Source organism: Pseudophryne corroboree, chromosome 11, assembly GCF_028390025.1.
Source record: "Pseudophryne corroboree isolate aPseCor3 chromosome 11, aPseCor3.hap2, whole genome shotgun sequence".
Taxonomy (NCBI): domain Eukaryota; kingdom Metazoa; phylum Chordata; class Amphibia; order Anura; family Myobatrachidae; genus Pseudophryne; species Pseudophryne corroboree.
The window spans coordinates 8,692,787-8,718,935 of record NC_086454.1 but is presented as its reverse complement, the minus strand read 5'-3'; the positions used below and the strand labels follow the sequence as shown (position 1 = coordinate 8,718,935).

At 46.0% G+C, this 26,149-nt stretch overlaps 1 protein-coding gene across 1 annotated transcript in view; it reads right to left on the bottom strand.

Annotated features, from left to right (window-relative positions):
• The window catches only part of LRRC4C (leucine rich repeat containing 4C), a 1,405,504-nt gene that overhangs the window by 1,067,036 nt on the left and 312,319 nt on the right, over positions 1 to 26,149 (bottom strand). Inside the window, exon 2 of the mRNA XM_063946277.1 lies at positions 6,161 to 6,220. The gene's annotated coding sequence lies outside the window, so the exon portion shown is untranslated. The remainder of the gene's footprint in view (positions 1 to 6,160; positions 6,221 to 26,149) is intronic.

Sequence of the window (26,149 nt, the reverse complement as noted above, 5' to 3'; positions counted from 1 at the left end):
TAGAGAGTAAGAGCCGACAGTATATGAGTGTTACTTTGTGACCCACAAATGGTAAAATTCTGGCAAATTATCAAAATGATCTAATTGGTTGGATCCTCTCTATACCCAGGTATACACCAGCAGGGGCATCAGCAGGCATGTGTGGCCCCAGAGTAACAATTTTTTAAGGCCCCCCATCTACTGTACCACCCAAAAGTGAAACAACAACAACATCACATAGACATCGGGGCTTTGAGCAGGTGAATTACCCGGTGGGCCTGCAGGCAGTTGTTACATTGGTGCCACCTCTGACACAAAAGATTAAAAACTGACTACTGTAGTGATACACATCTATGATATCTAGTAATGCCAAATAATGGCTTTATTTGTCCTATAAATGTAATTTTATATAATGATGGTGCATGTAGCAGATAGGAGAAAGACATCTTTAAAAAAACACAAAAAACTAGTCTCTCCTATCTGCTACATGCACCATTTAATTATATAAAATTACATTTATAGGACAAATAAAGCCATTATTTGGCATTACTAGATATCATAGATGTGTATTACTGATCTGAATATATCCGGAATAAACTGAGGGAATACATTTAACTAGACATGTCTCACATATTGCACCCCTCTTCTTGTGCTACTGACACACTTGTCAGCTAGACTTAAGGCATGGGAGCAAAGCCTGTGATGTCACAGCAGCTTAACTAACTGAAATTTCAGCATACTTAGTTACCATATCAGTTCCCAATTAGGCCCTGTTCTGAAGATGTGGGATGGGGCATCTGATATCCACAAAGATGCAAGGAGATATGACTCATTTGAAACTTACATAAGACATCTGCTATGACTGAACAATGGGGGTCATTCCGAGTTGTTTGCTCGTTATTTTTTTCTCGCAACGGAGCGATTAGTCGCTAATGCGCATGCGCAATGTCCGCAGTGCGACTGCGCCAAGTAAATTTGCTATGCAGTTAGGTATTTTACTCACGGCATTACAAGGTTTTTTCTTCGTTCTGGTGATCGTAGTGTGATTGACAGGAAGTGGGTGTTTCTGGGCGGAAACTGGACGTTTTATGGGTGTGTGTGAAAAAACGCTACCGTTTCTGCGAAAAACGCGGGAGTGGCTGGAGAAACGGAGGAGTGTCTGGGCGAACGCTGGGTGTGTTTGTGACGTCAAACCAGGAACGACACTGACTGAACTGATCGCAGATGCCGAATAAGTCTGGAGCTACTCAGAAACTGCTAAGAAGTGTCTATTCGCAATTCTGCTAATCTTTCGTTCGCAATTTTGATAAGCTAAGATTCACTCCCAGTAGGCGGCGGCTTAGCGTGTGCAAAGCTGCTAAAAGCAGCTTGCGAGCGAACAACTCGGAATGACCCCCAATGTGTTTTACTTTTATTATGCATATAGAAATTGTCAAGTCAAATAGTTCTTTATATAGTGATAAAATAGGATTTTTCTATTTAGAAGAATCTGGGCAGTAGTCAGTCGATAGGGCGCCTTGTGCTGACCCCTCCCCCTGAATGTGTGACATCATGAATACACAGTGAAGGGACGGGGCACCAAGGGTAAAATCTGAGCCCCCAGATGATCCTGTGGTGGCTTACCGCTGGGACTAGGGGGAAGCTGAGTGCCCAAGTATCCAAACGATGGCTTTCTAGGCTGCAACTTGCCATTCCATGCACCATATATGCTAAATACAGGTGCCATGGGGCAGTAAGGGTGTCAGCCCCTGGGTTGTGCACCCTGGGTGGGGGCACCCATCCACCAACCCTAGATACAGATGGAGCCTTGCTCATCTAGCCTTCTCGGCTTCGTGTAGGTGCACCATGTCTTATTAGCATAAACCTTTCATCTATTGTTCTCAGCTGCAATACAATACAGAGAGAACAATACAGCAGGGGATTAAGGGGGTAATTCCGAGTTGATCGCTCGCTAGCTAGTTTTAGCAGCAGTACAAACACTATGCCGCCGCCCACTGGGGAGTGTATTTTAGCTTAGCAGAAGTGCGAACGCATGTGCAGTCGAGCTCTGCAAAAACAGTTTATGCAGTTCCTGAGTAGCTCTGAACCTACTCAGCGCTTGCGATCACTTCAACCTATTCATGTCCGGATTTGACGTCATACACCCGCCCAGTGAACGCCCAGACACGCCTGCCTTTTTGCAAACACTCCCTGAAAATGGTCAATTGACACCCAGTAACGCCCACTTTATGTCAATCTTCTTGCGGCCCCCAGTGCAAAGGAAAACTTTGCTAGAACCTGAGCACAACCACAAAGCGCTTTGTACCCGTACGTCGCGCGTGCGCATTGCGGTGCATACACATGCGCAGAAATGCCATTTTTTCACCTGATCGCTGCGCTGCGAAAATCTGCAGCGAGCGATCAACTCGGAATAACCCCCTAAGTCATTACAGCAGAGGATTAAGTCTGACACTATTGGCTCAATTCATTCTATAAAAGGGATAGATGAGCAGGGCTCCATCTGTACAGCCCCGATTCTGACTATAAAGGTGACAAAGTTACACAATAATTTGTTATTATCCAGCAGGTTGCAATTAATGACGGCATCTCTGACCATCGGACCCAACATTTTGGGGCCAATGCAGAGTCCCTTTTGCGGACATATGTTGCATATGCAATACAGTCATACCGGAACCTGCAGCTGAAGCGGCACATTTGGGGGTTATGGGGCACTTTGTGGCAGCGTTACCCTGTTGCTCTTTACTCATAAATGTCTACTTGGTTCCAAACATTTTATTTTTATTTATTTATTTTTTCATTTTCCTTTGACTAGAACTCACCCAAATGTTCCTGCTATGAGTGGTGGATCAGATAAACGCAGGAGGATTGTAAAGCAGAGGAATATGCAAGATAACGCAGCCTGGGGAAAATCGTCGCCTCCTCTACATCAAATAGACTCTTAACACCAACAAAGGTGTGATTATCGGCCTGCCAGATAAAAACGCTATGCCGTAGTTCCCGCTCCAATGACATATTTACCCCCCACCCTTCCACAAACAGCCTGCAACACAAAACTTGCAGAAAGTGCCTTTGCCTATCGCAGCGCTTGGCGAGGTAATTACGTCAGGTTACGCAGGCTGGTCTTGATGGGAATGAGAATGCACGGTATGTTTATTAGCAGGAAAGCTGATTTTAATCCTTTTTAGGCAGTAATTACAGAAGGATTGTTTGCAAAAATCTGTAATGTTCCTTTGCGGCTTGTGTGAGATCCTCTGTGACGCGGCAGAGTGTGTTACACAACAGCAATCAAATGCACAAAGGTTTTCATTTGCATTTAAAGGGCCTCACCAATTAACTTACAACACAGCGCTTTTGATTCCGTCTTCAAATTAAAACCTAATTTTTTTTTACATTTATATGTAACAACTCAACAATCCGATAGTGGTGAAGACACGGTTACTGGGCTTAATATAAATGTCCTCATATATCCCAAAGTGCAGAGAAATCTATTAGGCTGGTTTACTTTGTACAGATGTACTAAGGTACAAAGGTTTTGATGGTGAAGTGGATTTCGGCGTGTGTCATACCCAATGTACAAAAAACACCTTTTAATCATTTAACAAATGTTATTTTAGTTTAGTTTTGCGTTTAACTGGCTGATAGAAGTGCACCCTGGGGATTTTGTGTGTCTCTTTTATTCCATTCAAAATATGCTCATTTGCATAATTCCTCTTATAGAAAGATGTGTGGCAAGCAGCGCTGGCTCTTCCACTAAGTAGCTTTAGGCAGCGGCCAAGGGCGCCAGGATCTGGAGGGGCAGCCCTGAATCTGCTTATCACAAAATGAAGGATAACTCAGAAAGATGAATCCTTGTTTTAATGCAGATGGTGGCTGTTGAACTTCTATGAACTTCTAAGATAATACCTCTACACGTTCACCTGAGGGGCTGGAAAGTGGATACTGGTGTGTGGTGGTGGGGTTGGGGGGTGGGGGGTCAGCAGGCTGAAGTTTTGCCTAGGGTGTGGAGAAACCTTGCACCGGTCCTGGTGGCAAGCAGTATTCTGCCGGGGTCTGCAATTAGTCCTGAATATTTTGTGCTACCTCAAACCTCCCAACATTATAAAGTTAACATTAAGACAAAATAAGCCCCTCCCATGATAAATGAAAACCACACCCAAACTGATCCAAGATCCCTCCAAATCACGCCCAAATTCCCAGTCCTTCCCACCTTTTAAGTCACGTATTGGGGCTATCCCACCAAACTGGCATTATTGGTATAGCTGTATCTTATGGGGGGCGTGGGGCTGTATACTGTGCTGGTTGGAACTCTTTATAATTTCATTTTGGGCTGTATTTTGAGCTGCACGTTTTCTTGTATTTTTGTTGCATAATAACATAATCATTACGATATGAAACCATACTAGCAGTTGAGGCGTAATGCGCTGGTTAGACGATAGGAACGCTTATTCCAGCTTCAGAGGCTTCAATGTAGTATTATCAGCAGTTTTACTGTACAGTACATGCGCACAGAGAACCCAACCTCCCAACTCAATCACAGTTATATTCACTGAATGAAAACATAACAGTGGAAGGTGTAAGGGGCCCCTGTATTGGAGCTGTCACTGGGGCCCTTTAACTTCTCCACTTATGTAAAACTCGATATCTCCTACAATGTAATTGATATATATCATCACATTTTCAATATTGTCTTTAAAAAAAGAAAAGAAAAAACAACTATTGTTCCGCTACAATGTGTTTCCCGCACTACTTAGATTATAAGCTCACGTGGGCAAGTCCATCTTTACCTTTGGTTTCATGTCATTATATGTCATTAATGCACAGAGGGGGTCATTCCGAGTTGGTCGCTCATTATTTTTTTTTGCTACGGAGCGATCAGTTGCAAACTGCGCATGCGCAATGTTCGCAGTGCGCCTGCGCCAAGTAAATTTGCACAAAAGTTTGGTATTTTACTCACGGCCTAACAAGGTTTTTTCATCGTTCTACTGATCGTAGTGTGATTGACAGGAAGTGGGTGTTTCTGGGCGGAAACTGACCGTTTTATGGGAGTGTGCGGAAAAACGCAGGCGTTTCAGGGAAAAACGCGGGACTGTCTGGAGAAACGGGGGAGTGGCTGGGCAAACGCTGGGTGTGTGTTTGTGACGTCAAACCAGGAACGAAACTGACTGAACTGATCGCAGTGTAGGAGTAAGTCTGGAGCTACTCAGAAACTGCTAAGAAATTTCTATTCGCAATTCTGCTAATCTTTCGTTCGCAATTCTGCTAAGCTAAGATACACTCCCAGAGGGCGGCGGCTTAGCGTGTGCAATGCTGCTAAAAGCAGCTAACGAGCGAACAACTCGGAATGAGGGCCAGAGCTGTGTAATAACAAGCTATACGTTATACATATGAACAATTGTTACAATAATAATGTCATCTAGTATCTCAATTAAGGGTAAATCTGTCCGTTCTAGATGATGGCAATGCCCGTGGCCTTTGGTGATGATCAGAAACAAATAGTTCTTCATAATAAATAAATAAAGCATTGAACCAGAACTTTGTAATTAAACCAATAAAACACAAGTCTGCATTCCGCTCTGAAAAGTATAGACCCAACGGAAGGAGCCTGGAATTATCCGGCAACTACCCTGTTAATCCATTTAATTATAGATGTCGCCATATTTTCATCCCCCCTTAGTTTAAAGCTATTATCACGTAATTTTATATACAAAAATAATATTTTTAATTCCCTTAGTACGATAGTAGGATAAAGACATACATTACAGCTCGAAACAATATATTCTCTCATCCGTGTCTACGAGATAATTATAGAATTACCAGCCTCTTGCTTTTCCATTTATAAGTATAATTTTTGTTCTACAGTAGATAGAAATTATTATTTTTCTCTGCATTCTTTCTCCGTAGACTTCAGTGTATAGGGCAAAATATACATCTCAATTATTAATGTTCCGACACATATCCGAGATTTAAAGACAGAACACATTTAACCTTTTTGTATGTACATTTTCGGGGGGGGGGGGGAATGAAAGTTCTGAGCTAACAGATGTCTCTTTTAGCTCATGCTAGGTTCGATGAATTAATCTTTTTCTAATTAGCATGGATGGTAATTGTCTGAGGGCCTGAAACAATTATTTCAACGAAAAGTCATGCTTTATACCTCTGCATTTAAATGAACAATGCCCACCTGTTTCGGCTTTCTTCCTCTGGCTGACAGACTCCCAGGCACAATGTACTCTCCGGGGACCTGCAGGAACAAGAGACACAGATAAGTCTTAGGCTTGGTGAGAAACGACCTGCTTACAGCGGGCGCAAGCATCTCATGTTCAGCCAAGTGGAATAATACGTATGTGTTGTCGACAGTGGATATATCGGCAGTCACTATAACGTTGGGAGAATGTCGACGGCGTAATGCAGACAGGATTGCAATGTTAGTTAAAGCATTTTCATTGTGTCGGCATTATACCGTCTTAATGCGTAATACAGTAGTTCTCAAACTGTGCTGCGGCACACATAAAAGCAACATTTACAGATGGAGCCATCTTCATCTATCCCTTTAATTGGATTAAATGAGCCAGGGCAGTCAGACTTAATCCCCTGCTGTAAGGATTTAGGGGGACATTTACTAAGCAGTGATAAGAACAGAGAAGTGAGCCAGGGGAGAAGTTGCCCATGGCAACCAATCAGCACTGAAGTAATATCTATAATTTGCATACTGTAATATGATAGAGCTGCTGATTGGTTGATGGGGAAATTTCTCCACTGGCTCACTTCTCCGCTTTTATCACTGCTTAGTAAATGTTCCCCTTAATCCCCTGCTGTATTGTGCTCTCTGTATTGTATTGTAGCTGAGAACAATAGATGAAAGGCTTATGCTAATGAACCTTGGTGCACCTAGGTGCAGCAGAGAAGGCTAGATGATCGAGGCTCCATCTGTAGTTAATTTAATATTTCTTTCTAAATTTCTCAATAAGAAACCTTTGGCCTAGGGGTGCCGTGAGAAATATTCTGATACTCTAGGGCGCCGTGACTCATAAAAGTTTGGTAACCACTGGCGCAATGTTTAAAGCCATAATATTGATACATTGAAAATGCGGAGAATTTGCATGCTGAGTGACATCATAGTGACACTTCCCGATCATGGGAATAAACTCGTTGTCAACAATCTATATTCAGGTGGAATCCATTGGCGTTTCTATCATGGGTGGGTCCAGGGGGGGCCCACACTGCACACATTGCACCCATATTTTAGTACTCACCTCTTCGGAGTCCAGCGTCGGGCGCTGCAGCCGCATCTGTCACGCAAAAAAATCCGCTCCAAAATGGCCGCCGCACATGCACAGTTTGAATTTTGTTTCCGGAACATGGCGGGCGCCATCATGTTTCCGGAGACCTATGCATGCGCAGTAGGCTTCGGCACAATGTCAGAGCCTATGGCGCCGTGAAGAGGTGGGGACCCCGTTGGAGTCTGCACACATGCCCCCTCCTCACTTAGGACGCCCCTGGTGGAATCGCAGAGGGTCATTCACAAAGCACAGAACACGGAAGATCACAATGCTGTTTCGGTTTATGTGAACCTCCTTCTTTACTGACAGCATTGCAGTGGAAACACTACATAAAGTCAATGGGGGATATTTACGAAGGTGTGGTATTTTTTAGAAGTGGAGATGTTGCCCATAGCAACCAGATTCTAGCTATTGTCTTCTAGAAGCAGCTAGATAAATGTTAAGTGGAATCTGATTGGTTCTAAAAATGTCACACCTTAGTAAATATACCCCATCGTGTGCTTAGATGTGTGGATTGGTGGAAGCCCTGGGAAACGCGCAGATTGGAAAGAATATATATCGATGTCCACATTAGCATTGGCCCTTTATATTTATTTGTTATTCCTCCTCAATGTTGCACAGTTTTGAGTGATTTCTGACTTACAAGAATCCTGATAGTGAGGGGACATCAGGTGGTACTTTTGTGGGTTGGGCTGTCCTGTGGTGGAGCGTGGGTGGGCCAGTTCATCACTGCCTCCATACTGAATTTTGGGTAGGGATCTAGTGATGCTGCTCTAGCCCAGGGGCGCCGTGATAGCGATCAGGCTGTGGTACCAAGGAGCATAACCATTCTCTGTTGAGTATACCATGGCCCTCAATACATGTTGTGCTGTTGTGTGGCCATGCCACGTTGGGCCTGTGCTTCTTCTTCAGTCTAGTCCATGGCCAAGCTACCCTCTACCACCCTCTATGCTGAAATGGGAATCGCGGTTATCACTGCTTAACATGCATGGGGTCCTTACTGCTCGTTCTCTGGACCCAGGCGTTCTCAGAAGAATACACAAAGAACTCTGAAAAGAATGGGGTTACTGGATGGAGATTGGGGTCTTGGTGATGGGGTGGGAGTAGTGACGCACATTGTTATGTTGCCACAGGAGTTTGTGCTTTTTCCAAGTCATTACAATAGGTTCACCCACCTAAAACCTCACTGGGAAATTATCATCCCAGATCCACCCAACTTACACCATCAGGTGGTGATAACATGCACCCCTGCAGATAACACCACTCCTGCAGATAACACCACCATTGCAGATCCCGACACCTGTGCAGATCCCGACACCTCCGCAGATCCTGCCACCATTGCAGATCCCGTCACCATTGCAGATCCCGACACCTGTGCAGATCCCAACACCTCCGCAGATCCTGCCACCATTGCAGATCCCGTCACCATTGCAGATCCCGTCACCATTGCAGATCCCGACACCTGTGCAGATCCTGCCACCACTGCAGATCTTGTTCCCTCTGCAGATACCACCACCCCTGCAGATCCCGCCACCCCTGCAGATCCCGGAACCTCTGCAGATCCCGGGACCCCTGCAGATCCCGGGACCCCTGCAGATCCCACAACCCCTGTAGATCCCGCAACCCCTGCAGTTCCCGCTACCCCTGCAGATCCCGGAACCTCTGCAGATCCCGGGACCCCTGCAGATCCCGGGACCCCTGCAGATCCCACAACCCCTGTAGATCCCGCAACCCCTACAGATCTCACCACCCCTGTACATCTTGCCACCCATGCAGATCCCGCTACCCCTGTAGATCCCACCACCCCTGCAGATCCCGCCACCTCTGCAGATCCCGCCACCCCTGCAGATCCTGCCACCCCTGCAGATCCCACTACCCCTGCAGATCCCACAACCCCTGCAGATCCCGCAACCCCTGCAGATTCCGCAACCCCTGCAGATCTCACCACCCCTGTACATCTTGCCACCCATGCAGATCCCGCTACCCCTGTAGATCCCACCACCCCTGCAGATCCCGCCACCTCTACAGATCCCAACACCTCTGCAGATCCCGCTAACCCTGCAGATCCTACCACCTCTACAGATCCTGCCACACCGGCAGATCACGCCACATCTGCAGATCCCGCTATCCCTGCAGATCCCGCCACCCCTGTAGATCCCGCCACCCTGGCTCACATATTCACGCACTTGCGCAGAGTAATGGCTGCTACTGCATTATGGAGAGTAGGCAAATGTACACAATACATCGGCAGATTTGCACTAGTGAGGCACGAGGCACTTAAACAATTGCATGCTGGTAAATGATTTTACAGGAATACTATTCTCAAAAGTAATTAATTTATATTTAAATATAAAAACTCCCACATGGGGAGACTCATCAGACCACCTACAAAGGACATGTACAGGTGTTACCCATAGCAGCCAATCAGAAATAGGCTATCATTTTACAAAATGTTCTAGATAAGTGCAAGTTAGACGGTTATTGGTTGCCAGAGGCAACACCAGATTCCGTATGTCTGATGTCAGGCAGATCTCATGCAGCTAGTATAGAGCTGGAGTATATGCACGCTGATAGTGGCGGTGCGGACATACAAACAACTCTGAATACAGATCCTCCTTTATTCCTGAGCACGCCGTGCGGCCCCCTCTGCGGATGATTTGCACGACACTCTGAATCAGGCTTGTACATGCCCTTCTGCTGCGGCCTGTTCTCTGGAGTTGCGCTTTGACCAGAGTCTTAGATGCAATATGGAATCTTGCAGTTCATGCACTAATTGTTGGCGTAAGGGTGGGATCTGATTAAGAGGAGGGAGTATCTCAGTCAGCAGATATAGAGCCTGTGTTGCCTCATACAGACGATGTTCTCCTGACGATCCCATACAACAAACTCCTTTTTTCTGGTGGCTTGAATCTTAAGGCCTGTTAGGGTCCTGGGACCCCCACCCCACCCCCTACCCCACCACCCTCGATGGTACCCAGTGCAGACTGTCGGAGCTCTCTCCTGTAGGCCGTCCTTCTGCAATAGCTGCTTGTAACCTAAGCATTGCGGCAAATAGACTGACTGCTGATCAAATCCCCCCCGCTGGAAACGAGGCGCTCCTCGTCAGTTCCCTTCTGTTGCGAGACAACCGGCTCACAGCACCGTTTCACTACAGCCCTTTGTTCCCAAACTCCCTCCTAGTCTGACAGCTTCAAAGCACTCAGTCTGGCAGTACGGGGTTCCGAGGACCTTCCCTTCCAAAATAATAAAATGGAAATAAAAAAAAAAGACTATTTGCTTTGTTAAGGACTTGAGTTCAGTGGGTACAACATAAAAACTCCGGGAGGCCCAGCAGAAATAAAAAGTTTTCTGCTGATGGCAGAGTACAGGGTTGACGGAGGAGCCATTCAATGCAACATGGCGTATTTATATGCGCTGCAGCGTAATATTCAGCAGTGCACAATAGCTATCTACCGGTGAGGTGCGGTGAGGTCAACGGCTGGGGAGGCAGTGGCTGATATCACAACATACATATATTATTGGTGGTGAGTTTTGACTATAAAAATGATATGAATAATACAAAAAAGATATATATATGTATGTATATATATGTATGTATATATATATATATATATATATATATATATATATGAAGAACGGAATGACTGAAATAGCAATGTAAAGGGTTAAACATCCATGGGCTGGGGATGACTCTCTGGGGACATGTGATTAGACATCCAATAGGGATGCAGGCTGACAGGACCTAGCTGGTTCATATTGCTGGGGAAGAGGAGGAGTTTCCTCTTTTTCTGGTGTTTCCCGCCCTCCCTCCCCTTTTTTGTGGTGGTTGGGGGTGGATAGTTGCGTTGGCTGATTGGCTGTAAAGAACGGCAGGTTAATTGTTTTTAGGCTTATCTAGATGTTTCAAATAATTACTGCAGGTTTGGTTGGTGTTCTCACCTTTGTTGACTGCATCTGCTGGATCACCCGGTCGGGGACAGCGACACCACGCCGGACGGGTGGGTAGACAAGGTATAAGGTGGAGTGGATACCGTTTGTTGTTTAAGGCTGAGTTTTTGAGTTAGGTACAGTCGTATGGGTTGGGGGTAGAAGTTAGCTGTTCTTTCTTGGCCACTACTAGTTAATCTTTATTCAGACATTTTTAGTTATAAGTTATTGAATAAATCAGCTAACAATTTCTGCCAAATCTAAGTCTCTGAGTCTTTATTTTAGAGTTAAGTTAAGAGTTAAGGGTTTATTGAATGCACAGAGTTATCCATCAGCCTTATGATGTTTAATATATATATATAGGATTAAACTAACTGCATTTTCGTTACTTCAAGTCTGCTGAGTGCCGCTCATTGTTACCTACACTATATATATGATGTTATATAAATATCTTCTTTGTACTACTCTAGTCATGTTTATAGTCCAAACGCTGGAGTATACAGGACTATGACAGGTGAGGCTCTGCCCACCCTGACCGAACGTCACTGCTATCTACTAACCGATGGTGATGAACCCCACTGGGTCTGTTACTACATACTGCTACTATGTATTCTAATATAGCTCAGATAAGTGTTGGGAAAATTTGAAAATAAGCATAACTCCCTCTCCCCCTCCCCCCCCCCAAACCCCACAAGAGTTATTTTCTTGCAAAGTTCTCCTCAGATTTCTGAGACTTTAAAAAACTACTATTAATACATTACAAACTATACAAAATAAATATCGAATATAATCTAAACTATAAATAAAGAGCAGTAACGGATCACAGAAGATAACATTAAACAGCCAGCAAATAGCTACTAATAAACAATGGGCCTAATTCAGACCTGATTGCTCGCTAGAGTTTTTTTGCACTGCTGCGATCAGATAGTCGCCGCTTATAGGGGGTCATTCTGACCCGTTCGCTCGCTGCGTTTTAACCCAAAAGCCGTAGCAGGACAGCGATCGCCACTGCCTGATTGACAGGCAGAGGCGAACGATGGGCGGGAGGGGGCAAAACAGCGGTGTTTGGCCACCGTTTCATAGGCGGGGGGCGGGCCGCAGCGGTTGCGTGACATCATACGCAGCCGCTGCGGGCCGGGGAGCGAGGAGTAGCATCGTCGCTGTGTGATGCCTTTGTACTTCTGCGAGGGGGGCCGGACTGACATGCGGGGCGGGCTAGCCCTGTGCTGGGCGTCCCCCCGCATGTCGGGAAAGATGATCGTAGCTGTGCTAAATTTAGCACAGCTACGATCAACTCGGAATGACCCCCATAGGGGAGTGTATTTTTGCTTTGGAAGTGTGCGATCACATGTGTAGCCGAGCGGTACAAAAAAGTTTTGTGCAGTTTCTGAGTAGCTCAGAACTTACTCAGCCGCTGCGATCACTTCAGCCTGTCCGGGCCCGAAATTGACGTCAGACACCCGCCCTGCAAACGCTTGGACACTCCTACGTTTTTCCAACCACTCCCAGAAAATGGTCAGTTGCCACCCACAAACGCCTTTTTCCTGTCAATCTTCTTGCGATCCGCTGTGCGAAAGGAATCTTCGCAAAACCCTTCGCACAGCAATGATCCGCTTTGTACCTGTGCGATGCGCGTGTGCATTGCGGTGCATATGCATGCGCAGTTCTGACCTGATCGCAGTGCAGCGAAAAAAGCTAGCGAGTGATCAGGTCTGAATTAGGCCCTGTTCTGTGGTCATACAATGAGATCTATAGCATCTTATTTAGGGCTGTACACACGCACGCACATGTGCCCAGAATGTACATACAGAGGCAGAATATATATGTATAACATGGTATTTATGGGTGTCTATGTTCAGCTCAAACAGTTGTGCCAGGCGTTTGTCAGGAATAACAAGGGTGTATAATAAGTTAATAACGCCCCACAAGGGCGCAGAGATGACATTATTAGAAATGCTAAAGCCAGATTACCCCATTAGTACACAATGAAATGATGAAGTGTAACATACCCATGAGATGACATCAGGCCTGATTCATACCTGATTGCTACTGAGCGTTTTCACACAGCGGGCAATCAGGTACTAACTGCGTATGCACCGCAATGCGCACTTCTGTCGGACAACAATAAAGGGCATCGCCGGTCAGCGACGGGATGGTGCCAAAAGTCCAATTGCACTTGCGTTCGCAAGTTGATTGACAGGAAGAGGCCGTTTGTGGGTGGTAACTGACCGCTTACTGGGAGTGTCAGAGCAAACGCAGGCGTTCACAAATGTTTTCAGGGAGGATGTGTGACGTCAGCTCCGGCCCCGATCAGCCTGTTCTCATTGCACAGTAGGAGTAAGTCCTGGGCTGCGCACAGACTGCACACTGTGGATTTTTACAGCTCGGTGTACACATGGGATCGCACACTTGCTTGGCGGATTTACACTACCCCTGGAGGCGGGGACTATCTTAATGCAGGACAGCAAAATTAGCAGTTACCTAAGTGTAATGCTATTCATATAATATGTACAGTATGCTATGCTAATGATTTAGGTCCTTATTCAGCTTGGATCACATCCGCGATTGCATTCTGTGGAGAGCGCACATGCTGGCTTCGTTCTGGGCAGGGAAATGTGTTCGCATCGCAGTGATGCAAACGCCTCTGCCTAACTTACAGGCAGAGGTGTTCATGGGCCGCTCGGGGGCAGCAATGCGGTGATGCGGGGGCCGAAAATGTGGGAGAGTCTGTCACACATGGCTGCTGCGAAGGGAAAGATGTCCGCACTGCGCCTACTTTCGCAGCCAAGCTGCGCAGGCAGGGGGCTTCCCTTATTTTGCCAGGGTCCGCGATGCGATCTCAATTGAATTTCCATTCTCATGCCGGGCTGCCTTAATCAGCAAAACTGCTACTGAAGCTGAATACGGCCCTTATTATGTTATCATCCAATCACAACTGGCCAGCGAGTGCCGCTAAGAGTCATCATCACCAGTGGGTGTCATTGTACCGGCACCCATCCCCTCACACAAAGACGAGACTGCAAAGTCTACAAAGCGCTAGGAGAAATGGAAAAAGAAGGAGTGGGGTTTTTTTGTTTTGTTTTTTTGGTGGATGAGGGCATGAAACATAAGGGGTCATTCCGACCCAATCCCTCGCTGCAGTTTGCCGCAGCGCAGTGATCGGGTCGGAACTGCGCATGTGCCGGCGCCACAGTACGCCAGCGCATGGCAGTTTTCATTACCTAGCGATCGCCTCTGAGACGGTCGCTGGGCAGGAAGGGGCTGAACGGCGGTGTTAAGCCGCCGTTTAGGGGTAGCGGCCCGGCCAACGCAGGCGTGGCCGGACCATTGGGGGGGGGGCTGTGGTGGCAGCTGCATGACGTCTCACGCAGCCGCCGTGGCCAGCGTCAGCGACAATTAACTCCCGGAAAGCCGCAGGAGCTGAGCTGGCCGGGAGTTACTCCTCAAATACAAAGGCATCGCCGCTGTGCAATGCTTTTGTATTTGTACGGGGGGGGGGGGGGACGGGGGGACTGACATGTGGGGCGGACTAACCCTGTGCTGGGCATCCCCTCCGCATGTCAGGGAAGATGATCGTAGCTGTGCTAAATTTAGCACAGCTCCGATCAACTCGGAATGACGCCCATAATGAGAACATTGGCCCTCATTCCGAGTTGATCGCTCGGTATTTTTCATCGCATCGCAGTGAAATTCCGCTTAGTACGCATGCGCAATATTCGCACTGCGACTGCGCCAAGTAATTTTACAATGGAGATAGTATTTTTACTCACGGCTTTTTCATCGCTCCGGCGATCGTAATGTGATTGACAGGAAATGGGTGTTACTGGGCGGAAACAGGCCGTTTTATGGGCGTGCGGGAAAAAACGCTACCGTTTCCGGAAAAAAAGCAGGAGTGGCCGGGGAAACGGGGGAGTGTCTGGGCGAACGCTGGGTGTGTTTGTGACGTCAAAACAGGAACGACAAGCACTGAACTGATCGCACAGGCAGAGTAAGTCTGAAGCTACTCTGAAACTGCTAAGTAGTTAGTAATCGCAATATTGCGAATACATCGGTCGCAATTTTAAGAAGCTAAGATTCACTCCCAGTAGGCGGCGGCATAGCGTGTGTAACTCTGCTAAAATCGCCTTGCGAGCGATCAACTCGGAATGAGGGCCATTGTTTTATCATGGAGGAGAATTAAGGAAATGAGTTTGAGGGGACATCGTCATTAAAGTGTGAACTAAAGCGCCTCGAGTCCTATGGGAGAAAGAGCGCCATATAAATAAAATTATTATTATTATTATTATTATGGGGTAGATCCCAATCCTCACACTGTCTTTACTTGTCATATACTGTATGGGCCATTTCACAGTATCATTTGCTTTCACTGTCACTATCTCTTGCTGCTTACTGACCCCGTACAGTGGCCCTTGTTCTGTTTGCTGTGATATTTAGCCTCATTCTGCCTTTGGTCACGCAATCCGCAATTTGCTTTGATCTACAAGGCAATGAACGCTTACATCTAATTGGTGCTACAGTTTGAGTGTACTCATCATCTAGGAGCAATGTTAGTAAATATCCCTCAGTCCTAGGGACGGCCAGCGACCATCGATGATTCATAATCCTCAATGGTGGTTTATGGTCAGTGTTAAATGGTTTTTGTAATCAATGGGAGGGAACCAGATGCGATGGTCCCTTGCCATATCACCATCGATGGGAACCACGCTGATGGCCATTCCTACTCAGTGCAACACAAAAACACGCCAATGCATCATTCCTTCCCAATGTGTGTGTCCCAGCAAAGACTTTTCATTCATTTTCATTGTAAACTGCACATTTATTTCTATATTCTTGTATTCTATTACAGGCAGCAAATAACATTACCAGCTTGAATTACAATCACAGTTCTGTAAATTCTGCTAATCAAAGCTCTTCACAATGATACATGTAGTTCAGCATGATATACACATCAGCACATTAATAGTATTATATTGTATTACACTTCAGGATCCGGGAGGGGGTTAGGAAGGCGGGAATGAGGGCAGATAACCTCTCGGAACTAAAGTAAAGATGGAATAATTATTGTTACTGATTATACCTAGACTATTATATGGGGTGGTCTTCAGTTTGCCGGCTGTCGGGATCCCGGCGCACAGTATGTGCCTTCCCACCTGTGATATATCCCCGCCGGCTTTACCTACAGTAAGAAAATGGGCAGTTAATTAACAACTTGGCAAAACAAGAAAATGAACATAAAACCATTACAGTAGATGTTGCCCCTTGAAGAGTGCGCCCTATTCATTATACGGTCTTCCCGGAATGTCCGGCAGACCGCCCCAAAAATTTCAGAGAGCTCTTCCAGAATCCGGAGAGAGTCGCCGTCCGCCTTCCTCGGAGACTTGGGGCCGCCTTCCTCCGAGGACTTGATGATGCGTTTAGCAGACAGTCTTGCCAATGTGCCCCCCCTTCATCCGCTGCACAAGCCTGGTGGGGGGTGGGGCTGAAGACTCTATATACATCACCACGACCCCTGCACTTCCCATCTTGGCCTCCGCTTCCCGCATCTCCCTGGAGGCCCACGGGCAATAATTCAGCAAATATAGAAGTGTCTAGTTTGTTATTCAGTAATAGCAGCACTGCCTGCCAGCACACATGCATAGCAAATATCCCCAGCAAGCTTCAGAAGAGGTCATTGCCATGATTACCCTGTAGGGGGCAGTTGTTGTCTTAACATAAGTTCCTCCAGTATTCTTTCTTATCCCTGGTTAGGGAGATACACGGGCCGGTTCTCCCTACTAATCAAAGTTGTCCGGCTATCCCCTGCTGGATACATGTTCTTAGCGAGCTCTGCTCTTATTAAGTCTGTGTAATGGTTTATTTATAACACAAGCAGATATCTCCCTTTCTCTTCATCCTTTATGTCTCCACTTTCCGCATTGTTATTATGTGCGTCCGATGCCGGGATGCTGTTATTGTTGTACAGTGTGCGTCACCGCATACCGCGCTGACACAATATACAAACAGCCACCTTTCATTCTGGTCCCTTATGAATACAGCGAGGGTACAGCGTGCTTCCTCCAACATCCTATTCCTCTTCCCCCTGCACGCTGCACAGCATGATAACAAGGCAGCCTTGGCAGGAGCCGCACTCAGCGCATTCCTTCCGGCAGAGGTCACTATGAAACCATCTGCCATCGCATCTCCCTCATCATCTGCACAGTCAGAGGAATGGGACACACGTTGGTTTCCCGGTCTCTGCGTCGTCTTCTCTCATCCTGTATGTTTAGGGGGGTGTTGCCTGGAGCGTCAGGTACAGTGGGAGGGCGCCGTGACCCGGAAGGTATGCTGTATTCATTACGTGGCACAATAATGCGTTGCTGATGGTGCTAGATTAACCCTTCCATGGCACCAAGCAACGAGGACAGCAGCAAATCACAATGATGGGGCTTCACCGGAAGAGCCCCACTGATGTCAACGTTCTGACGAGGCCATTGGGGTCCATCTCTCCAACCTATAAAGAGAATTACATGCACTATAGGTCAACAATATGGAGGAAAGAAGAAAGATAATATCTTAATCGATCAGAGGTGTAACAGTCCACCCCGAGTGAATGCTGAGTGTCTACTGAGGATGCTCCGAGCCGCTGTACAGACGCCAGGGTGCGTGCCTGGAGCAAAGAGCGCTCCGGACAACACCGCAGCAGGACCCTCCGCCCTGTGCCATGGGACAGCTCACACACCCTTAGTACATCCCTGCCATCTATACATGACATTGCCTATCGTGAACAAACTCCGGAACGTTTGTCTTTCTGGAGCTTGATACATTGGAGGTCTCCCAAAAATCACCCTAAGTAGAGATGAGCGGGTTCGGATGCAATGCCAGAATTAACGCCAGTTCATATTTATCCGGATTTTTCTTAATGGCTATCCAAAACACGTGATATCCGTGAGCCAATAAGATGCCGTTTTGAGAACCAAGTAAATTTGAGTAAAACCGAACCCGCTCATCTCTACTGCAAAGATGGTAGTTTTTGGACATTTGATTTTGAGCACAGTGCACTGCTTAGTACATCCCGGATTATGAAATATGGGGACGGGGAAAGGGGGGGGGTTATAATCTTATCATTTATTTTCTTGAGCACAGGAAAAAGCACACAAGAAAAAAAGATTTTTTGGCAATGAAAATGTGAAAAAAAGGAGACACCGTCTGAGGCGCGGCTTCAGCACAGGACCCCCCTCCCCTCCCCCCCCCCCCCCCCCATTCCGGCAGCATAAGGGTGGATATACATTTCAGGCTGTCAGTAAATCCCCGCTAGGAGTTACTTTACAGGGCAGAATCTATTCCTACCTGGTAACTTGTCACTTATAAATAAAAGACAGTTATTGATTTTGGAGGAACTTACAGCAGGGGTGATGTGACTTTTGGGAGCTTGGAGGTCTATGTATGTACTAAGCTTTAGAGAGAGATGAAGTGGATGGACATAAAGTACCAGCTCAATTTTTCAAAACCAGCCTATAACATGACAGTTAGGAACTGATTGGCTGGTACTTTATCTCTCTCCACTTTACCTCTCTCCAAGGCTTAGTAAATAGTCCCCTATGTGTTGAAAATGACGTGCCATAAATGATATTAACAATGGCAGCTTCTCTTCCAGAGTCCGGGCCTGATACCTAGTCGGACACAGGTCCAAAAACGGAATCTGCTTCTGATTATCGGTAGACTGCGCATGTGCCCCAGAAAGCAACGGCAGGCTGCGCAGGTGCTGCGCCATGCACGCCCACCTTCACCAAGGATCCCAGAGCGCTGACGCTGCCCTCTGTCTGTCAATGGGTGTTTCTGGGTGGCTTCTGTGCCGACACACAGTGCAGATCTGTGCTATGGGACTGTCATGTGCGTGTCGTGGGGGTGTACGCCCTTTTCAGGTGGAACTTTTACACCCAGCATGCCGTAGGTGTAAATGCCCACACTAATGATGGCAGTTACTGGAAAGCAGTGGGCGGGGCAATACACGTGGATGAAGCCGCAGGAAAACTCACATTAGCATAAGATAGTATGGGGTCTATGTACTAATGCTTGTATAGAGATAAAAGTGGAGAGAGATAAAGTACCAGCCGATTTTTGAAACATAGCCCGTAACATGGCAGTTAGGAGCTGATTGGCTGGTACTTTATCTCGTGCCACTGTATCTCTCTCCAAGGGGGATTATAATGATAGTTTTTAATTCCGTACCTGCTGTGACAGTCCCCTCCGCTCCCCCTCCCGACACTCGCCGTGGCTGCCCCATACTAAGGAACCTGGGAGAGACTGTGATAACGGAACACTCCATTTCACCTCCATGCTTTGCAAATGAGAGTTTAGCTGCCCTTTAAATAGTCATCTATCTTCTCTCCGCAGGTCCAGTGATCATCGCAGATGCCGCCACAAATATGCAGATTCCTCGCCATTTGGGGCCTCCGTAGCCTGAATTTTTATGGGTAATTTGCATCAATTGTTTTGTAGCAGAGAACAGAAGGGACGATTAAATACAACAATGATTTGTTTCCTTGTTTTGGAATGAATGGATTCAGCGACGAGAGTCCACAATTCTTTTTGTGGCATACAAGGAAGAGTTTCCTATTTAGAGCTTAGAAGACATAGTATTTCCATTTTTAATAAAATGTTACATTTGTATGTTTTCCGTCAGGCGCCCGGCTGCAGATCTTTTTGTTTGAAGTGTATTTTCTCTTTAAAATGTAATCTATGAAATGTATTTTTTTATTCCAATTATTACATCAAAAACAGTCATATTTATAGGACACCCCTTATGATGGTAAAGGTTTACCCAAGCACCCTCTGGCTTCCTTGTACCCCCATATACCCATGAGGCCCTAAAGCAGGGAAACTCTTTGTCCATTGGCAACATCTGCCTAATATACAGTACTTACTCTACCTCGTTAGCGGGCCCAGACACAAACCGGAAAGATTGTGGGATATCATATGCTAGCCCAGAGGTTCCCAAATGTGGTTCTCAAGGCACCCCAATGGTCCAGGTTTTAAATGTATCCATGCTTGGCCACAGGTGACTTAATTAGCACCTTAGTCAATTTGATTTAACCATGTGTGCTGAGCCATGGATAAACCTAAAACCTGGACTGTTGGGGTGCCTTGAGGACCACGTTTTGGAACTTCTGTTCTAGCCAATTCATTAAAGTTTTCCAAAGTTTTTAACGCCCTTCAACACTTTTCTTTGACTTAATGATGACGGGAAAAGAAAACTAATTTGCATTTGCTCCCAGACAATACACTTAATCTAGAACATGGTGACTTGTTGAATTTCCTTGTTAATACTTCCCCAGGATCTTATTGTTTAAATTCACCATTCGTCAATTTCACTTTGCGTCATCAGTGCCGGGGAGTACACTACGGTGCAGGATAATTCTGCAAATAAAATGTGTACGTTGCAAATAAAATACAATCATGTTATGGTAATCTTTAAGCTTTGCGCGTAGCCTATCTTTGCCCAATTACAGGAAAATCTTTATTAATTAGTAAACTCTTTTGAAAGCACAATCTCCAACCTCTTAGAGCTAAGCCGTACACACATGTTGAGTTTCAAAGGGCTACCGGGGCCTATGATCTCACATTAATTAATACCACTGAGAAAATTCTACAAAGCTTCCTATCTAATGTCTATGGGAGCTGAAGCAATGGACACCAATTATAAAAGAGCAGCTCCATAATTATTTCTAAACAAAGCTAATACATGTTCCAAGTGACTCATGAACCAGATTTATCTCTGACTGATGTTAAGAAAGATGTTTAACCCATTTAGCGCAGGAAGAACGCCGTTCATCAGAGCAGATGGTAAAAGTATGTATGGATCATGGTAAATTGCGTTTCCATTGTCTGGTGCTCTTAAGGAGATTATAATGATGGGACCGTGCGGACAAGAGAGGTCATACGTGTTGACTGTTGTGAATGGTTAGATTACATTCTTAGAAGAAATATATACAGTAAACAGAATGGAGTTTCCATGGGGTCTTCCTATAGTAAGCATATTTGTAGTCTTAATGTGCCGCCTGTGGATACGTAAAGCTATGATCTGGTTCATGGTTTGCGGTCAGGGGAGGCCGGGGAGGCTGGGGAGGCAGAGCCTCACCTGTTATACTCCAGTATACTACAGAGTTTTGACTATAAAAATTATTATAATAATACAAAGAAGGTTTTTATAACTTATTATAAATCATCTCTGTATTATTCTAGACATTTTTAGCGTCAACCAGCAGGTCCCACTGGATAGTCCATGTCTGTGTTCTAGGTCTCCTGGTGGTCTTGTATCTAGCGAGCCAGGTAAGAGTGTGATATGCTCATTGCTGATAATGGCCATGTGAGCAGGACACCATGTACCAGACAGTGTAGAGATGTGCTTGAATTGTGTACGACTCTTCAATGCCATAGTTGCGTATACTTTGTTTCAGAGCATGCCTAGTTGGCGCAGTGGTTAGCAATGCTGCCTCACAGCACTGAGGTCATGACCATTTGGAGGGGTTTGTATGTTCTCCCTGTGTTTGCCTGGGTTTCCTCTCACACTCCAAAAACATGCAGGTTAATTGGCTGCAGACATGGAGTAAACCCTAGTATATATGTGTGTATGTGTGATCGGCAATATTGGGGGTCATTCTGACCCATTCGCACGCAGCGGTTCTTCGCTGCGGTGTGAACAGGACAGAAATGTGCATGCGCAGCAGATCGTCGCCAGGCAACGACGGTACCAGCGACAAATGTGATCGCAGTGGCGATCGCAAGAAGATTGACAGGCGGGAGGCATTCCGGGGCGAATACTCACCGTTTCCAGCCATTTTCGGGGAGTGGTAAGAAGAATGCAGGAGTGTCCAGGCGAACGGAGGGCGGATGTCTGACGTCAGGACCGGGACCTGCATCGCTGGATCCGTCGCACTGGGTAAGTAGCTGCAGGGCTAGTCTTGTTTTGAGTGAAACTTTTTTAGCATTGCAGGACTGCACAAGCGATCGCAGCCCTGCTACGCTAAAATACACTCCCCCATAGGCGGCGTCTAGTTGATCGCACGAGCAGCAAAAAGTTGCTACGTGCGATCAACTCGGAATGACCCCCATAGAGTGTAAGCTCTGCTGGGGCAGGGACTGATGTGACAGACTGAATTACTCTCTGTACAGCACTGCGGAATATGTGTGCGCTATATAAATAACCGGAAATAAATAATAACACACAAGATGTGCTCGGCTAACATGTATACGATCAACTCAGCATCGGTCGCTATGTATCAATAACAGGATACAAGCAGAAAGCTGTAATGATGGTTTCCCGACTTCCCTTACTGTAAGAGTGAGCTACAGTATTGAAGACTAGATACAATTCCTATTCTCTTCTGTGCCCAACGCTTGCAATTCTGCTCGTCCTAACATCCAGGCCTGCAGCTTTTATTTACATATTATTATATCATTACTATTATCTTATGCATATTCCCTGCATCCTCTGCACTGATTTCCATACTCACCAGTACATTCAAAAAAATGCGACAAACTTGGACCATTATTATTTCACGAACCCCTTACATTGTAAGCGATACACACCAGTTATATTAATTATTGGTCATTTAGCATACTATACATTCTTTTTGACATACTGTATTATATCAGTTGTGTGTTGCTCGTTAGGAACATTTTCTGCATTTTGCGCATTGTCAATTATTTGTATCTAATCTTAATATAACTAAATACATAATACAGTGAAGACAAGCAACTACAATAATTGCATTAATTATACCATAAGGCACACAGTCCTGAGCACCTCAATTCTCACTCTGGGGCCCATTTACCAGCAATCGCATATAAAATGCACTTTCACCCCAACTTGCACCGTAGTCATGAAAACGACCGTTTGCATCTACTAAGGTTGGGTCGCCGGGACAGAGCTTTTTAGGAAGTTTGATGCTCTGACGTAGTAAATAGTACCAGTATCTGATTTTGTGTCAGTGGGGCCACCGGAGAAGAATCCTCCGAGTAGCCCATAGACTTCAATGGGCTAACAACATCCTTAGATGGCGTTAGTTGGTGGGGCCAAGCTTGGTAAATGCAACTTGCACACTTCATCTCACAGAAACCTATGGGGCTGTTTTTGCTGTTGGGAATGGAGGACCCGCTGCAGATATCGGAGATATTCTGCAGTCTCTCCTTGTTACATTTAGGGGACACTTGTGTGGATTTCTCGCAAAAGAGCTTTTATAAATAGGCCCCACTGTCCTGCCATAGCATATATAATAAAGATAAATAATGTAGCATAGGCGCAAGTATATTGGTAACAGCAAGTTATTGGGGAAGGGGCGCGTGGGACTTTCTATGTACAATAACGGTTCTCGTACTTTCATAAATAAGTCACTGGCTACTGCCGTCATTCTCCGTTGTTCTGCTGTGCATATATGTACACTGACACCAACAGTAACACAAATCACCCATGACAAATGTTCCCACCCTACGTGAGTGATATGTTACTGTTTCTATAATGAGGATAGAGTAGCACCAATCTATCATACATGGCCGCCTTGGAGATTTGCATGAATGAAAGCGACGTGTCGGCTGTGCATTAATCAGCTGTATATTAGCTCACTTTGTGTTAGGTGGGTAGGTGTACGAGGCACCATCCCAACCGGTAACACCCAGGTCATAGACTGCACCAGCCTAAATAGCAATCTCACTCACGACTGGTGGCAATGCGTGTCACTATGTAACCATGGCTTACATTATTAGACCAGCCACGTAACCACACTGAATTGCTAAGGATCTCTGGATGGCAGTGAAGCACTATGATCATCTCTGTCCCGATCCATTTCCGCAAGAGACATTTCCACGTGTGGCCACTTTGGCAGGCCACGTGTCTCCAGAAAAATATGGACAGTGCCATGAAAATCAGGACAGTTGACAGTTCCACTTAAGGAATTGTTTTTTAAAGGTCTGGGTCACAGATAGTCTATCCCACTGTATTATAGCACCATGGCAGTGATTATAATGTGGAAAGTTACGGCTCCTTCCTTTAGATACATACTTTGCCGCCCATCGCAGCGATATGTACTAACATATGCAGACAATATCGCAATGTGGTGACGTAGGACCCCCGTGACACCTGTGAGGCGGTGTGCGGGGGTCTCCATCACATCCCTGGGCTCTGCACACTCCTCTCACGCCGGGTAGCAGCAGCAGGCTTTCCCCAGTGCCTCCTCCTCCCCCCTGCAGCCGTAAGAACCTCCAGCTGTGTTGCTAGGCGGAGGAGGAGTTTACCTTCCAGGTCCAGGCTGCCTGGAGGAAGGTATGCTGGGGGGAGGGGGGTGGGCATTTGCGGCAGGGGCCAGCGGAGGCGGTGGGTTGCGGTGGCCGGCGATAAGAAGCCCATAGGCTTCTATAGGGTATAGCCATCCGCAGATGGCGATACCCTCATGGGCGAAAACGTGGAAGCCGGGTGTTAGTACATACAAAAAAATTCTCTTTAGTACATCCTGCCCACAGGTAGTAAGGAGGGCCAGCCGCAATCGTTAGGAAATCTTTTGGGGAGAAACAGAAGAAAAGAAAAAAAATCTCCTTCCGAGCCGTCCGATTACCCATTAGTTTCGTCTCTGAGCCCATAACTCATGAGTGCTTCCCTCGGGGCGAGAAATCTGATGTGTACAGTGAAGATTTCTGTCAGGACCGGAATGTTAAATGGGCTCTGAAGGCCATGGCCAGACGGGAGGGACGGAAATTTACTGCTCCTCTCGCCTGTGTCCAGCAGGCAAGTTTGGGGGTTTGGAAAGGAACTGGATGTGTTTAGTATTCCGCATGCAAATTGCAGAGGATTTCACTTGACTCACACTAAACAGGGCTTTTTGTGCGAGAAATAAAGGCGGGAGGAAGCCAGCTCTCTTAGTCGCTGTTAATTAGATTCTTAAGCTCTCGCTAGGACTCAGTAACTAGAAATGACCGAGCCAGCTTCCAACTGATTGCTTGTAATTCACCATCGTCATTCAGACAGCTGACGCAGGTAAAATATAGCCCTCCACGTGTCATTACTATTCAGTGGTGTTATCAGTCAACGCTTTCTGTTAATTATGCATAAAATGCCAGCGGGGATATTTATGAGGCTTGAGGTGTTATTTATGTGCTCCCAAACATCAGTTTGTTCTGGCTGCTGAAAGCGCAATCCATCCTCATGGCTTTTTTTTTTCTTTTATAACCATTAGAAATCAGGAATCGCCAAGCTAGCCACGCCTCTCGTGACAGAACACAGCGTTTACCCACTCCTGGTTGTTTATTATGTATCTATGCAATATGAGTTACAATAAAACGCTGAGGTTCCTTCGCAGATACAATCTGCATTTTTTTTACTGTAAATTCCTCTATTGTCTGCTGTAATTAGGGGCAGTACATCAGTGCGGGCGCTCTGCGCCGCCAGTTATGGGATGGCGGTCCATTGTGGGAATACGCGTGTCCATTTAATTCAAAACTGTGACCGTAATTTTTTATACTACCCACTTAAAGGATCACTGAAACCTAATATCAACCTTTTCCGGGATATAAGCCAAGAAGATAAAACCCATTGTTATACGTTATCCTTACATATGATGTTGCACTGTGCATCTGTCAAATAAAAGTCAAGTTTCAATTACAGAAAGTTAACACTCCTAAATGGGATCTGGCATAGGTTTAAAAAACTACCACTGCAAACTTCCAAGCTGCTGTGACATCGCTGGCCTTACACTTGTGTACAAATCCACCATCCCGGTGCATGTCTTCAGGGTATGTCTACAAGCAGGGTATGTATGAACGTCCGGCACCAGATGAGGGCATCCTTTATTTATTTATTAGCAGTTTCTTAGTGCAGCATATTCCGTTGCACTTTACAATTGGAAACAACAGTGATAAAACAAACTGGGTAATAACAGACAGTCACAGAGGGAGGAGGGCCCTGCTCGCCGGCTTACACTCTATAGGGAAATAGG